We start from the raw sequence: 11483 nt of genomic DNA, 5'->3' as shown, positions 1-11483 counted from the left end.
TACAAAGCATCAAGGGAAAAGATCCCTGAGTTGCCGTGGTAGATAAGGGTGTTTTGTTTGTATTCTATTTTTCAATGTTTCTTTTTAATCTTTTAAGAAGTTGGAGTTTGGGTACAGAACAAAAAGGAAACACACATTCATTTAAAGGGTGCCTTGAGAAAGCCAATCCTATAAGCCAACATGTGACTTCTACTCGGTTGATCCTAATTGTGTTGGCTCAATGAGCAATGAAACCTGTGGCAACCATAGGTTTCTAAAAGGTTAATGGAATGTAATTCATCTTTTGAGAGAAATAGAAGAAGAATGGGTAATCAGGCAGGTCAAGAGAGAGCATAAGAAGAGAAGAGAGGCTCAGGGTATTGTTCAGTGGGTAGAGTACATGGCCAGTATGCATGAGGAGCTGGGTTCAATTCCAGCACCAAAAGAAGACGACAAAAAAGAGAAAAGAGGGGAATGGGAGGGTTTACAAAGAGGAGGAAAGTAAAGATCGATAAGCAAACAAAGACACCTACAGACAGTTTTGGTGATATGGCCAAGTGCCCCTCACCAGCCAGGTCCTCGCTACAACAGAGACCCAGAGCTTCAGTCTCCTGGTGACAATTCCACATCTTTCGGTGTCTCTAGAGTTCTATGCTCTTGTGGCTTGGGCGTTAGCAAGTGGGAGTTGGAGAAAAGAGAAGACTGGGCCTACCTGTTTCACCACTACTTATTTACTATCAACCTCCACCTACCACAGAGTCTGTTTTACCTGGATCACCGCTCAGGTGGTTTAGAGGTATGATGAGAATCACATACACCAACTTTATTCTAGCCTCCCGACTCTAAGAGATGCTTAAAAGCATCAAGGACTGTTTTCTTTGTGTGCCATGCCTTGCCCTTGCAAATGCAGCTGATACTTATTGCCAACAGAGAATGGAATATGATGACGTGGACTTTTCTCTCCATTCCACCTCCCTACTCCCTCCTGAGAGGCTAATTCTATACTTTTTTTCTTTTTTAATATATCTCAAAGCTGTGTAGCCCAGGCACTCCAAAGAGATATACCCAGCAAGTCACTCTTCACAATGTCAAGGTCACTGGCTTTTAAAAAGACATAATATATCCCGAGACCAGTCTGTGGAATGGACTCTTGTCCCTCCTCTTCCTGCCAGCAGCTAAAGTAAAGGGCTGGAGCATGAGGACTCATGCCAGATCCAAGGGTTTGCAGTGAAGTAACAAATAGCTTTGGAGAGAAACGGCAAAGAAGTGTATAGAGGAAATGCTCAAAAATCTAGGATTTAGGAGCTTGGGGAATCATATGAACAGGTAAGGGGAAAAAAATCCCCAATTTTCTCCATCCTATGTTCACATGACTCAGAAGTCAATTCCTGATAACTTTCAACTGGAATCCTTGTCCAAGACTAAATAAATGTAGGCCATTTTTTTAAATAGAAAGTTCAATCTCTTCCTTCCACAATTAGGGGCATGGTGCTAGGATTAATGACCCAAAGGCAAAGGAACAAACAGACCTAAGTTCCTACCCCAAACACACATGTCCCAAATCACTGTTTCATTCCTTTTTTTTCCCCAAAGAAGAGGCAGAAGACCAGGGTAGAGTCGCCTGAGGAGTTTCTTGCAAGTCCTTCTCTATCCTCCAAGTTACAAGCTGTGGTCTTGCAGGACCTCAGTGTCCTCACCACCCCTGAGGCAGCAAGCAACACAACATGGTTCTGCCCCAAGAGGCTGGACAATGTCTGCCATCTGCCTTTCTCCCCTGTGTTCTACCTTCACGGCACAGCGCAACACACATCCTAAGCCAGAAGGATGAGAGCATCTTCCCACCAACTCATCAAAGTCCTTCTTCCCCAAGGGTAGGGTAGGTGATATGAAAATTAGTAGTCTGAATTTTAACTAATATATATGTTATGGTTCAATAGGAAATTGTGATTAAATAAAGAGTAAATGAGAGAGTTTTTTTTTTCCTTTGAACATAAATAAACTGGTCTAAGAGCCAGAAATGGATGAACTAAAGGCAGTAAAGGGCCAAGAGTGCCAGGGGCTTTCACAAAACCACTTCTGGTGCACATGCTAGGGCTTTTCCATGGTTAGATCATATGGATAACTGAAGTTTAGCTTCAGGGCCATCACTATAAGAGGCCAATTCCGTCTCCCAGTAATTAAAGACTATCTCAAGTCAAAGGCACAGGACTGAAGAACCTCCACAAGAGGTTACCTGATCCAGCTGCTTCCTTTACCTGGGTGACTATTTAACCAGGAATCCCAAAGTCAGATGCTAATAGGTGTCAAGAAGAATTATGATGATGAACAGTCAGGCCTGAGATGATGGGAAGAGACTGAGTCTGCCATTCAGTGCCATCCCCAGCAAAACAAGAATGAGGCTTGAATATAGCCCAGAGCTGCTGCTATATTCAAGAAAGCCAGAAAATTTGAACAGTATATAAAACACTTGCTTTTTTAATGTTGGAAACTTACATTAACACTTTGGAACTCCTGCAGGGGTTGGATATGGTGGACCAATTTTCACCTTCTACTGTCAATGACCCCTGGAGATTCAGTCAGAGGATTCTTCACAACTTTAAATCTCACAACCCACTCCCAGGCCCCTAGAAGGTTGTGCAGTGGTAGTTTCTAGCCAAGAAAGCATATAAAGCAAGGCTTGGGAGCCAAGTCAGTCAGTCTGAACATCAATTCTCCTTAGCATGTGATTGTGGCAAGTTGCTGGCCCTCTCTGAGTCTGTGTTGCTTCCTCCCTAAAGTTGAGAAAAATTCTTTATATTTCCCAAAATTGTTTTGGAGACCAGGTGGTATAACATAAAGGGAAGAACCTGCTGCTCTCCACCCACATTCAATATCCTCATTTGGCATTAAATTGCAGGTAGGTGCTCACCTCTCAATCATCATGCTGGGTTATAAGCATTTCAAGAAAATTTATCTTTTTGACTTAGTACCCAAATACCCAGCACCTATTCTGCTGACTTATATACAGAAGGCACTAAATATATGCCAAGTTTAATTTTAAGGTTTAGGAAGATCTTTCTGTAATCTGGTATCAGTCGAGCTTACTTCTTCCCATTCATTCTATCCTAACACTTTAATGTCAATATCTATTTCTTGACCACTTTTACACAAAATATTTTTGAGGCTAAATGAAAAAAATAAGAATAAAATATTGAAGATTTTTGTCCTGAAAAGAATGGCACCACTTTAGCTTGGAGTACTATCTGCACACAATTGGGAGCATCCCTCTCTTTGTGCCTCAGAAGAAAAACGTTAAACATGAGAGATTCCATCAACCTGCTAGTACAGGAAGAATCATGCTTTAATCTGAACACCTTGATCTCATGTCTGTCAATAATGTATGTCACCATGAGGAGTGTCCTTGGGGGCAGTCCAGAGCTCTAGGCAGCTCCTGATCCATTTGACCACTTTGGAGTGACAAGGTATAATTTTATTCATCTAGGACAAAGGTTTCCCAACCATGTGCCTGATCTACGTACGTTTCTTTGGTTTTATGCTTATGCAATTTCAGGCTTCCCTCTTCCTTGGGAGGTTTACTGCAAATTCAGGCAAACTCATTTCCTGTGATTTGGTGGGAAGCTGAAATAGACAGCTTAGTGGGTTACTTCAAAATGGCCCACTCTAAAGGGAGCAATAAGCTGAGGGGAGTCGGGTCTCTTTTCAGTAAGAGGTTTCCAGTTATGAATTTATTCTCAAGAAGACCTTGAGGATGGGCTATATTGAGAGGAGATCACCTTCATGGGTGACATAGTTTACAGCTGAAGATCATCTGCCTGGTAAAGTGGGTGTATTCCTCGTTCCTCATTAATCCCCCTAACAAAGCTCTAGCCAGCAGGATGAGCTGTGGTGGGAGCAATCCAGGGGATCCACTGTTGACCTCTGCTTTCTCCAGAGTCAGATTCTGTGCTTTCCATTGCCAGCTTCCTCTGAGTAAGGCTTGTTCTTTCTGAGGGAATGCCCATAGGCGTTCTTTCTGAGGGAATGCCCATAGGCATTCCCTCAGAAAGAACAAGCACAGGGATCTGGTGTTTGCTTCTACCAGGGCCCAGGGCTCTCAGTGCTCTCAAACCAGTTTCTATGTCAGAATAGCTAAAGTTCTCCCACCACACAGGTGGCGTTACTACAGATATCACAGCATTCAAATGCTTGGCCCTGTATTTCCAGCCCCAGTTCCAGACCCATTGTGCAGTGGGATATCCTCTAGAGCCAACAGCAGATCTAAACCCTGTCAGGCCAGTGACATCTCTGTCTTCTGATTCCTGGGAATTCCCTTTCCTTCTTTTAGCTCATAGAGACCTGAAAATATCTTTTTTTCTTTTTTCTTTTCTTTCTTTCTTTCTTTTTTTTTTTTTTTTTGGTAGCATAAGCTATATTGTTGTGACTCATCTCTAACTCTTCCTCAGTGCAGAGTGACATCTGGTTATAAAAAAGGACTTGATAGTGGTCTAGGCCTTAGGAAATGCACCCTCAGAAAGTACGATAGCAACCACCCAGGCTGCTGCTCCAGGAAGAAGGCTGTCTTCCTGCCCAAGGCTGCACTTTCTCACAGGACAAGGTCTGCCCTCAGTTCTGTGGAAAGGAATCTGCCTTATGTTCATTTTTTCATGAAATATAATTGAATGGCTGCATGCTGATTTCATAGGGTAAGTGAGGCAAAGACGGCATGAAATGTAACAAAGATACAATCACCTCACCATGTCACAGCCAGGGTCTGTAGGGAGTGGCTGAAATCTCCAACAGCAGCCAAGAGACAAGCCACAGAAAACGCCTGGCCAGCAGCGTCTGACCTGAAGGCCAGGTCCCTTGGGCCTCCTCTGATCTCATTACAGCAGTCGACACTAGTCCTCACAAAACAAACAGAGGAAATTTATGCCTGCCCTAGCTGTGGAAAACTCTACATTCCTTCTTAACGAGAGTTCCAGCTTCTGAGACCACAGCCACCCTGCGATGGGGAGGAGGTCGGCTTTGTGCCCAAGAAAGCACTGTCACTGCCACCTCCTTTCCCTCTTTCTAGGGTTGCACACAAAGGTGCTGAGCTTGGGGCCTGGGCTCTCTGGGCTGGTCCCTAATGAGAAGTTCCCTTGCTGCTAATGTCAACATCCCAAGGGTTAGACAGTCCAGCTATTTCCTCTTGAGTAGCTCTGGGAAAGGCTCTACAAGTCAGCCTTGAAGGATTCCACCTGCTAAGGTCAGAATTCTAAGAAAGTTTTTCGTTTTCTTTCTTTCTTTCTTTCTCTTTCTTTCTTTTTTTTTTTTTTTTTTTTTTTTAACAAAAACAGAATTCCAGGTCTTCTGGTGGGGAAAATTTCTCCCTTAAATACTCTTGCCTGCATTTTAGAAAACTTCACCCAAGTTGGGATTCCTATGTAAAATGACAGAATAGAAGGATGGGTGTCTACCTGTGAGCTACAAGCTCAGTGGTAAAGCACAGGCTCAGCATAATCCACAAGCTCCAGGCCTTGCTTTCAAACCATGCAAAGGCAGAAGGCAAAGCATCACTTTATATCCTTTAATTCAATCTCAGAAGTAACTGAATTCTCAGCTCACTCGGCAAATAGTGAACTGCTAAACCAAAATAAGAATGTAGAGCAGTTCTATGTCAGGGTGATTTTTGTCACCCAGGAGACATTTGGCAATATAAAGACACATTTTTGGTTGTTACTTCTGGGGGAGGTTGATACTGGCATCTAGTGGGCAGAGGCCCCCCAAAGAAGAATTATCAATGTCAATAGTGCTGAGACAAGAAGCCTTGCTGGAAAAGGAACACTCAAGGATATGGGTAGATTTAAAACAAAGATGATTCACAATTAACTTTACACTTATGTTGATATCATGCAGTCTGGTGATAACAAAATGCAGAAAATTAATAGCCACAAATTTTACCAGTTCTCTCCTCCTGAAAAATAAATAAAAGCTTCCTTAACTACTCAGAGTAAAAGCATTAGTCTCCTGGGAAAAAGTGGTATGACTTCAGTGTTAGATTATATTATCAGCAACATCAAGAGAGTGCTGTGCTTGTTCCAGGTCAAGGTGTGATCTGAATGCCTACTATCAACATTCAGTGATGACTATTGGCAGAAGGAATTTATGAGCTAAGCTCTATAATTTCTGAAACCATACAGGTAACCTAAGTATATCTAGTTCTGGAAAAAAAGTGATAAAATGTCTCAATATTTTAAATACTAACAAAAGTAAAGTATTTTATTTTATTTTATTTTTTTAAGAGAGAGAGAGAATTTTAATTTTTTTTTTTTTTTTTTTTTTTTTTTTAGTTTTTCAGCGGACACAACATCTTTGTTTGTATGTGGTGCTGAGGATTGAACCTAGGCCACACGCATGCCAGGTGAGCGCGCTACCGCTTGAGCCACATCCCCAGCCCCCTAACAAAAGTATTTTAAATGGAACCTTGTTGATGTTAACCTACATTCTAGGGTGGCTTAAAAAAAAAAAAAAAAAGCAGAGTAGGGTTCAAAATAAATGCAGAAATGAAGAATTGCAGAAATGCATCATAATGAAAATAATCATGGTGCAGCAGGAAAAGGAAGGTACTGGGGGACAAAATTGACTAAATTTTATTGTAATATTGTGTGCATGTGCAAATATATAACAACAAATTCCAATATTATGAATAATTATAATGTGCTAATAAAAAAAGAAAAAAGAAATAAACATGGTGCATACTTTGAAATGCTTTTCCCTTCTAATTTTCTGTCCTTATTTCCATACAGTTCCCTCTACCTGGCACACTTTCATTGCATTTGATGGAAAATTGTACATTGAGGTTACTCAGTCATTATTCACTTATGAACTCTTCTATTCCAGCAAAAGAAGGGGGGCAAAAAAAATCCCATGTAAGCAAATTTGAAGAAGAAAAAGAATTTCGTGAGTGAGCAGAAACCACTTTTTAATGGAATGTTTTAAAGACTGTGGCATAAACAGTAAACAAAACTGATTCACTAATATTAATACTGTTTACTGCTATGTAAGAACCAGGCTTTTTATTTTTTCCTTAATGCCTCCAAAGCTAGAGGAAAATTAATATTATGGCAGGGAAAACTGATCCCTTCCTTGACATTTCAAAATCATTGCTCAATTCTTCTTGAGCAAGAAAACCATAGTAATGACTCTATTTTACCTACCGCAATTATGGTACACCTCACAGCAATTCTCCTTACAATATCCCCTTTCCTCCTTCCACTCAAGTCCTGCTAAATAATCTCTGGAAACCATTAACCAAGAGTCCTGTTCCAATTTTCCTCTTCTCCCCTCTGCTTCCTCAGTCATGCTGGCGTCAGGACAAAGCAAACTTGTATTACATCACAGCGCAAACTCATTTTCTCTAAAGCAGCTCATTGGTAGTTTACTGCTACTGGAACCCAATGCTGTCAACAGTGTGGTCTTTGTTTGGTGGGTGTTTCTTTAAAAAAAAATTTTTTTTTTTTTTTAAGTTTCCCGTACCTCTTTCCTCTTTTAAATAGAGGCAAGCTGTTGGAGGCGCCTCTCTAGCCTGGCTCCACCCTGCTCAGTAAACTAGACATTACCTTATACACAAATGACTCTAAGGCATTCCTCAGTCTAGCTGCCTGCTGCAAAATTCCTGTGCTCCCCAGCAGCCAGGCAGCACACACTCCCCTGGCTTCCCCTCCTCTTTCCTCTTGCTCACCCTCCTTTTTTCCTTTTCTTTCTTTCTTTTCTTTTCTTTCTTTCTTTCTTTTTTTTTTTTTTTAATTTCCACTGCCTCACTGTGTTTTTGTGTAAATGATCTCACATGACTCAACAAATCCATCTGCCTGAAGCAGGCCAAGTCTGGAGCCCTCCCAGGAGGGAGGAGAAGAATTGCTTTGTGGAAAGGACCTGGAGCTCTGCCCTTTCTCTGGCTCGAATTACCCGCCTGTCAGGCCTGACGGATTTGGCTAAAAATAAAAGGAAGCGGGCCGTGAAAAGCAGATGAATGGGCTCAGCAGTTCCTTAGATAACACAGGCCTGCTGTTGCCCAGAGCTCCCCAAACAGAAACTTCGCATGCGGGTCTTTTCAGTGCAGAGATGTGGCTTCCAGGTGAAGGGGACAGTTAGATCCACTGGCATGGGGGACAAGGCACATGGTGAATATCAGTTTTTGCACTCCTGTGTGTGTGCCTGTATGTGTGTGGTGTGGCGTGTTTGTGTGTGTGTGTGTGTGTGTGTAAGAAGAAGAGAGAGATACACACACAAAGATGGGAGGGGGGGCAGGGGGGTGGGTAGCCTAGTATAAAAAGTTACTCAGAAAACAGCAGAGTTCAGTGGAGCGAAGGCTTGGCTTATAAAACAGGAAAAAAAAAAATACGTTTCCACTACAAAATTACCCTTTTCCCTACCTCCAACACCAGACATTTTTCAGCCTCCCTATGATGTCACTTCTCCATTCAGAGCCAGCAAAGAGCTAAAAGTCCTTCTTGTAAGGGTATGCCCAGCGCCCGCAGTGGGTATTAAGCACTTAGGTTGGCAATGTAATGACACACTGTAACAATCTGTAATATGAAGCAGTCAGCAAAGCCCTGGCTCTGAAAGCTATTTCTCCCAACCATTAACCATATGTTTGGCTCCTCAGATAGCCAAGCGGGTGTTCCAGCTCACCATCTGGTTTCTATCCACACAAGCAACTAAAGCACAGGCTATGTCCCTCTGGAGCTGCGTGTTTCTTTTTCTCTCTCTTTTCCGCTCTTCCCTTCCCCTTTCCTCCTCCCAGCTCCTTTGGTTCCCTCACTAAAGAATTCTCTGCCATTCATCACGTGCAAAGAAAACTTTACCTGACATGGCAGCGGCAGAGCCATTAAGAATGCACAGCTGTATTGTAAACACGCCAGAGGGCCATTTACCATCCGCAGAATCTGTACAAGTCAGTCTCTGCCCCCTTCCTCATCTCCTCTGAGTGCTGACACTTGATCCAGCATGTTAAAAATAGGTGCATTCTTGACAGATCCAGGGGTTGCTGTGGTGCCCTTCATAGTCACTTCATATTCTGAGAGTGGGGCTTTAAAACACACACACACACACACACACACACACACACACACACACACACCCTGAGTTTGCCTCTGCATTCAATCTGCCTGACGTCAGTCTCACACAGGATGACATTCCCCTTACTGCAAATAACCAAGCCAACTACAAGATTCAATTCCCTTTTCTGCCCTAAAATACTAGATCCCTGGTGTGTTTTTTTCCTTAGTTTTTTTCCCCCTTGAAGAGCCCAAATTGAGACATGACACTTTAGAAAAATACAAGCATTCAGTCATTTTCAACAAATTCATAACTTGCAAAACTCATGCTTTCTTCTGTCTGCATTTTTAACAGTAATGACATAGGATCTGCTATCAGAATTTATGATTTCCCCATAATGTTTTCAAAGTATTTTTCCTCGAGTTTTCTCCTTTGCAGGATTTAAGGTACTTTATAACCTTTTAAAAGTATATAAAGAGATTGCAATACTCAGTAATTAGGTCCTTTTTTTCCCCTTATCCCCATAAAAATAATGTCTGTAATACCAGCCCATTTTACTGAATTAGGAAATTAAAGTTAATTTTTTTCTCACGTCTAAAAAGAGAAAAAAAAAAAAAAAAGCTGGCTTCTCATATACCAAGAACAAAAGGATGAATACCATTAAAAAGTGATTAACTAAAAGGTCAGATTTTACCAACATGGCTGAGCTACAGAGGGTTGTCACAGGAGCTGTTCATTCAGGCCAACAAGAGTGCCCAGAAGGCTCCTTGCTGCCCTACAAACTTCCTAAATCTACTACCCCTGTCAGCCTTCGTTTCCACGATCTGAAATAGGTGTTGTGTTAGCCATTTCTGCTAATAAGGGACATAAGAATTTTGCTACATGTAGGCTTTAGAGAATGACAGAAAAAGGAAATTTTTAAATTCAGAAGCTTTAGGAAATTGTCCACAGATGATAGGTTCTATTAATGTTTCTGTCCTCCAAACCATCATAAACTGTAAAGATTTCGTTAGCCTTATTCCCAAAAAGATAACAGCAGATACAATTAGTAAAGAGGAAGAAAAATGAAAAATTCCAAACTTCAACTTTTCATAGCTGCCGACCTGTCTGTTATTTTTAAGCACTGCAGACTCATTTTAATACAAGATATTTATGCTTTTCAAAAATATTGGTGCCTGGGCCTACTTCACTCGTCCCATTACACTGGGTGCCTAAGCGAGTCCTGGGCATCAGTATTTCTTAAAAGCTCCCTGGTTTCATGCAGCAAGTTGAGGAATCTTACTCTGTGTGAACTAGCATACTAGAAACCATCTCATCAAAATCAGAATGAAAATATAAATGAAATTTAGGACTATAATAGTGGCTTTCAAATGTGTTTAAAAGTAGAATTATCTACCACACAAAAATCTTATGTGAAATCCCTATAAACAAAATAGGTTAAAAAGTTGTCATTTATACTGTCATCCTATCTTTTCTCTGTATAATATCTTTAGCTTTTACCTTTCAAATTTAAATTTTAAATCATTGTAAGTCACCTGGTGAGAACAAAGAGGCTATCTTATTGAACATAAAATCTGAAAGTGGAGTTACAGCTTCGAGGTCCAGTCCTGCTACCTCAGCATCTAATTTTTCCCATGGTCAGTGGATAAAGTGATCAAGGCCTAATGCATGTAAAAACAGCAGCATGTGCAGAAGGATTAAATTAATTCATAAATTATTATTATTATTATTATTATTTTTGGTGCTGGGGATCGAACCCATGGCCTTGTGCATGCCAAGCACGTGCTCTACCACTGAGCTACACCCCAGCTCATAGATTAATTTAATAGAGGTCGATTAGATGTCTACTACACACTAGGCACTACCCTTGGCGGTCATCAGAGGAATAAGTTGCAAACTTTTCCCTTGGGAAGTCTAGTAAAGGGAAGAGTGACACAAGGGCAGCAGGATAGAGGCACCAAGGATGGTCCTCTGGAGAGGGCTGGCTAATTCTGCTTGAGGAAATGAGGCATAAATTTACCAGCATGAGACAAATAAGTCAGATCATCAAAGCTGGAGCAGGATTTTTGATGGCTAATACAGAAATGGAAGGGCATTTCAGGAAGAAGGAAAAGAATGTGAAAAAAATTAAAAGCCTGAAGTATAAATAGGGCTGCTGAGTCTGAGGGTTAAAAGGAAAAAGAGGAGGACAGGAAGAGCTGTAATATAGGCCAGAAAGGTACCTGAGGCTAAGAGATTAAAAAAATTTAAATGCCATGATACAGTTTAGACCAGCACGGACCAGCAGAAATACAAAATAAATCAAACATGTAATTCCAAATTTTCTAGTAGTCATATTAATAAAAGTAAAGAAACTGGAGAAATCAATTTTAGTGATGCTTTTAATGATGTATTTTAACGTGTTATCAATATAAAAATTATTATTGAGTTTTTTTTTCATACTAAGCTTTGAAATAGGGTGCCTAGAGTTACAACCCAGTTAATTC

At 41.0% G+C, this 11483-nt stretch overlaps 1 non-coding gene across 1 annotated transcript; it reads right to left on the bottom strand.

Annotated features, from left to right (window-relative positions):
- Positions 1–10733: 10733 nt before the first annotated feature.
- On the bottom strand, positions 10734–10805 carry Trnaa-ggc (transfer RNA alanine (anticodon GGC)). Its single transcript has one exon. It is a non-coding gene; the product is annotated as a tRNA-Ala (tRNA).
- Between the last annotated feature and the right edge of the window lie 678 nt (positions 10806–11483).

The sequence above is a fragment of the Callospermophilus lateralis genome, chromosome 6 (assembly GCF_048772815.1).
Source record: "Callospermophilus lateralis isolate mCalLat2 chromosome 6, mCalLat2.hap1, whole genome shotgun sequence".
NCBI lineage: Eukaryota > Metazoa > Chordata > Mammalia > Rodentia > Sciuridae > Callospermophilus > Callospermophilus lateralis.
The sequence above is the reverse complement of the archived record's forward strand: the minus strand, read 5'-3'. Positions and strand labels throughout refer to the sequence as shown.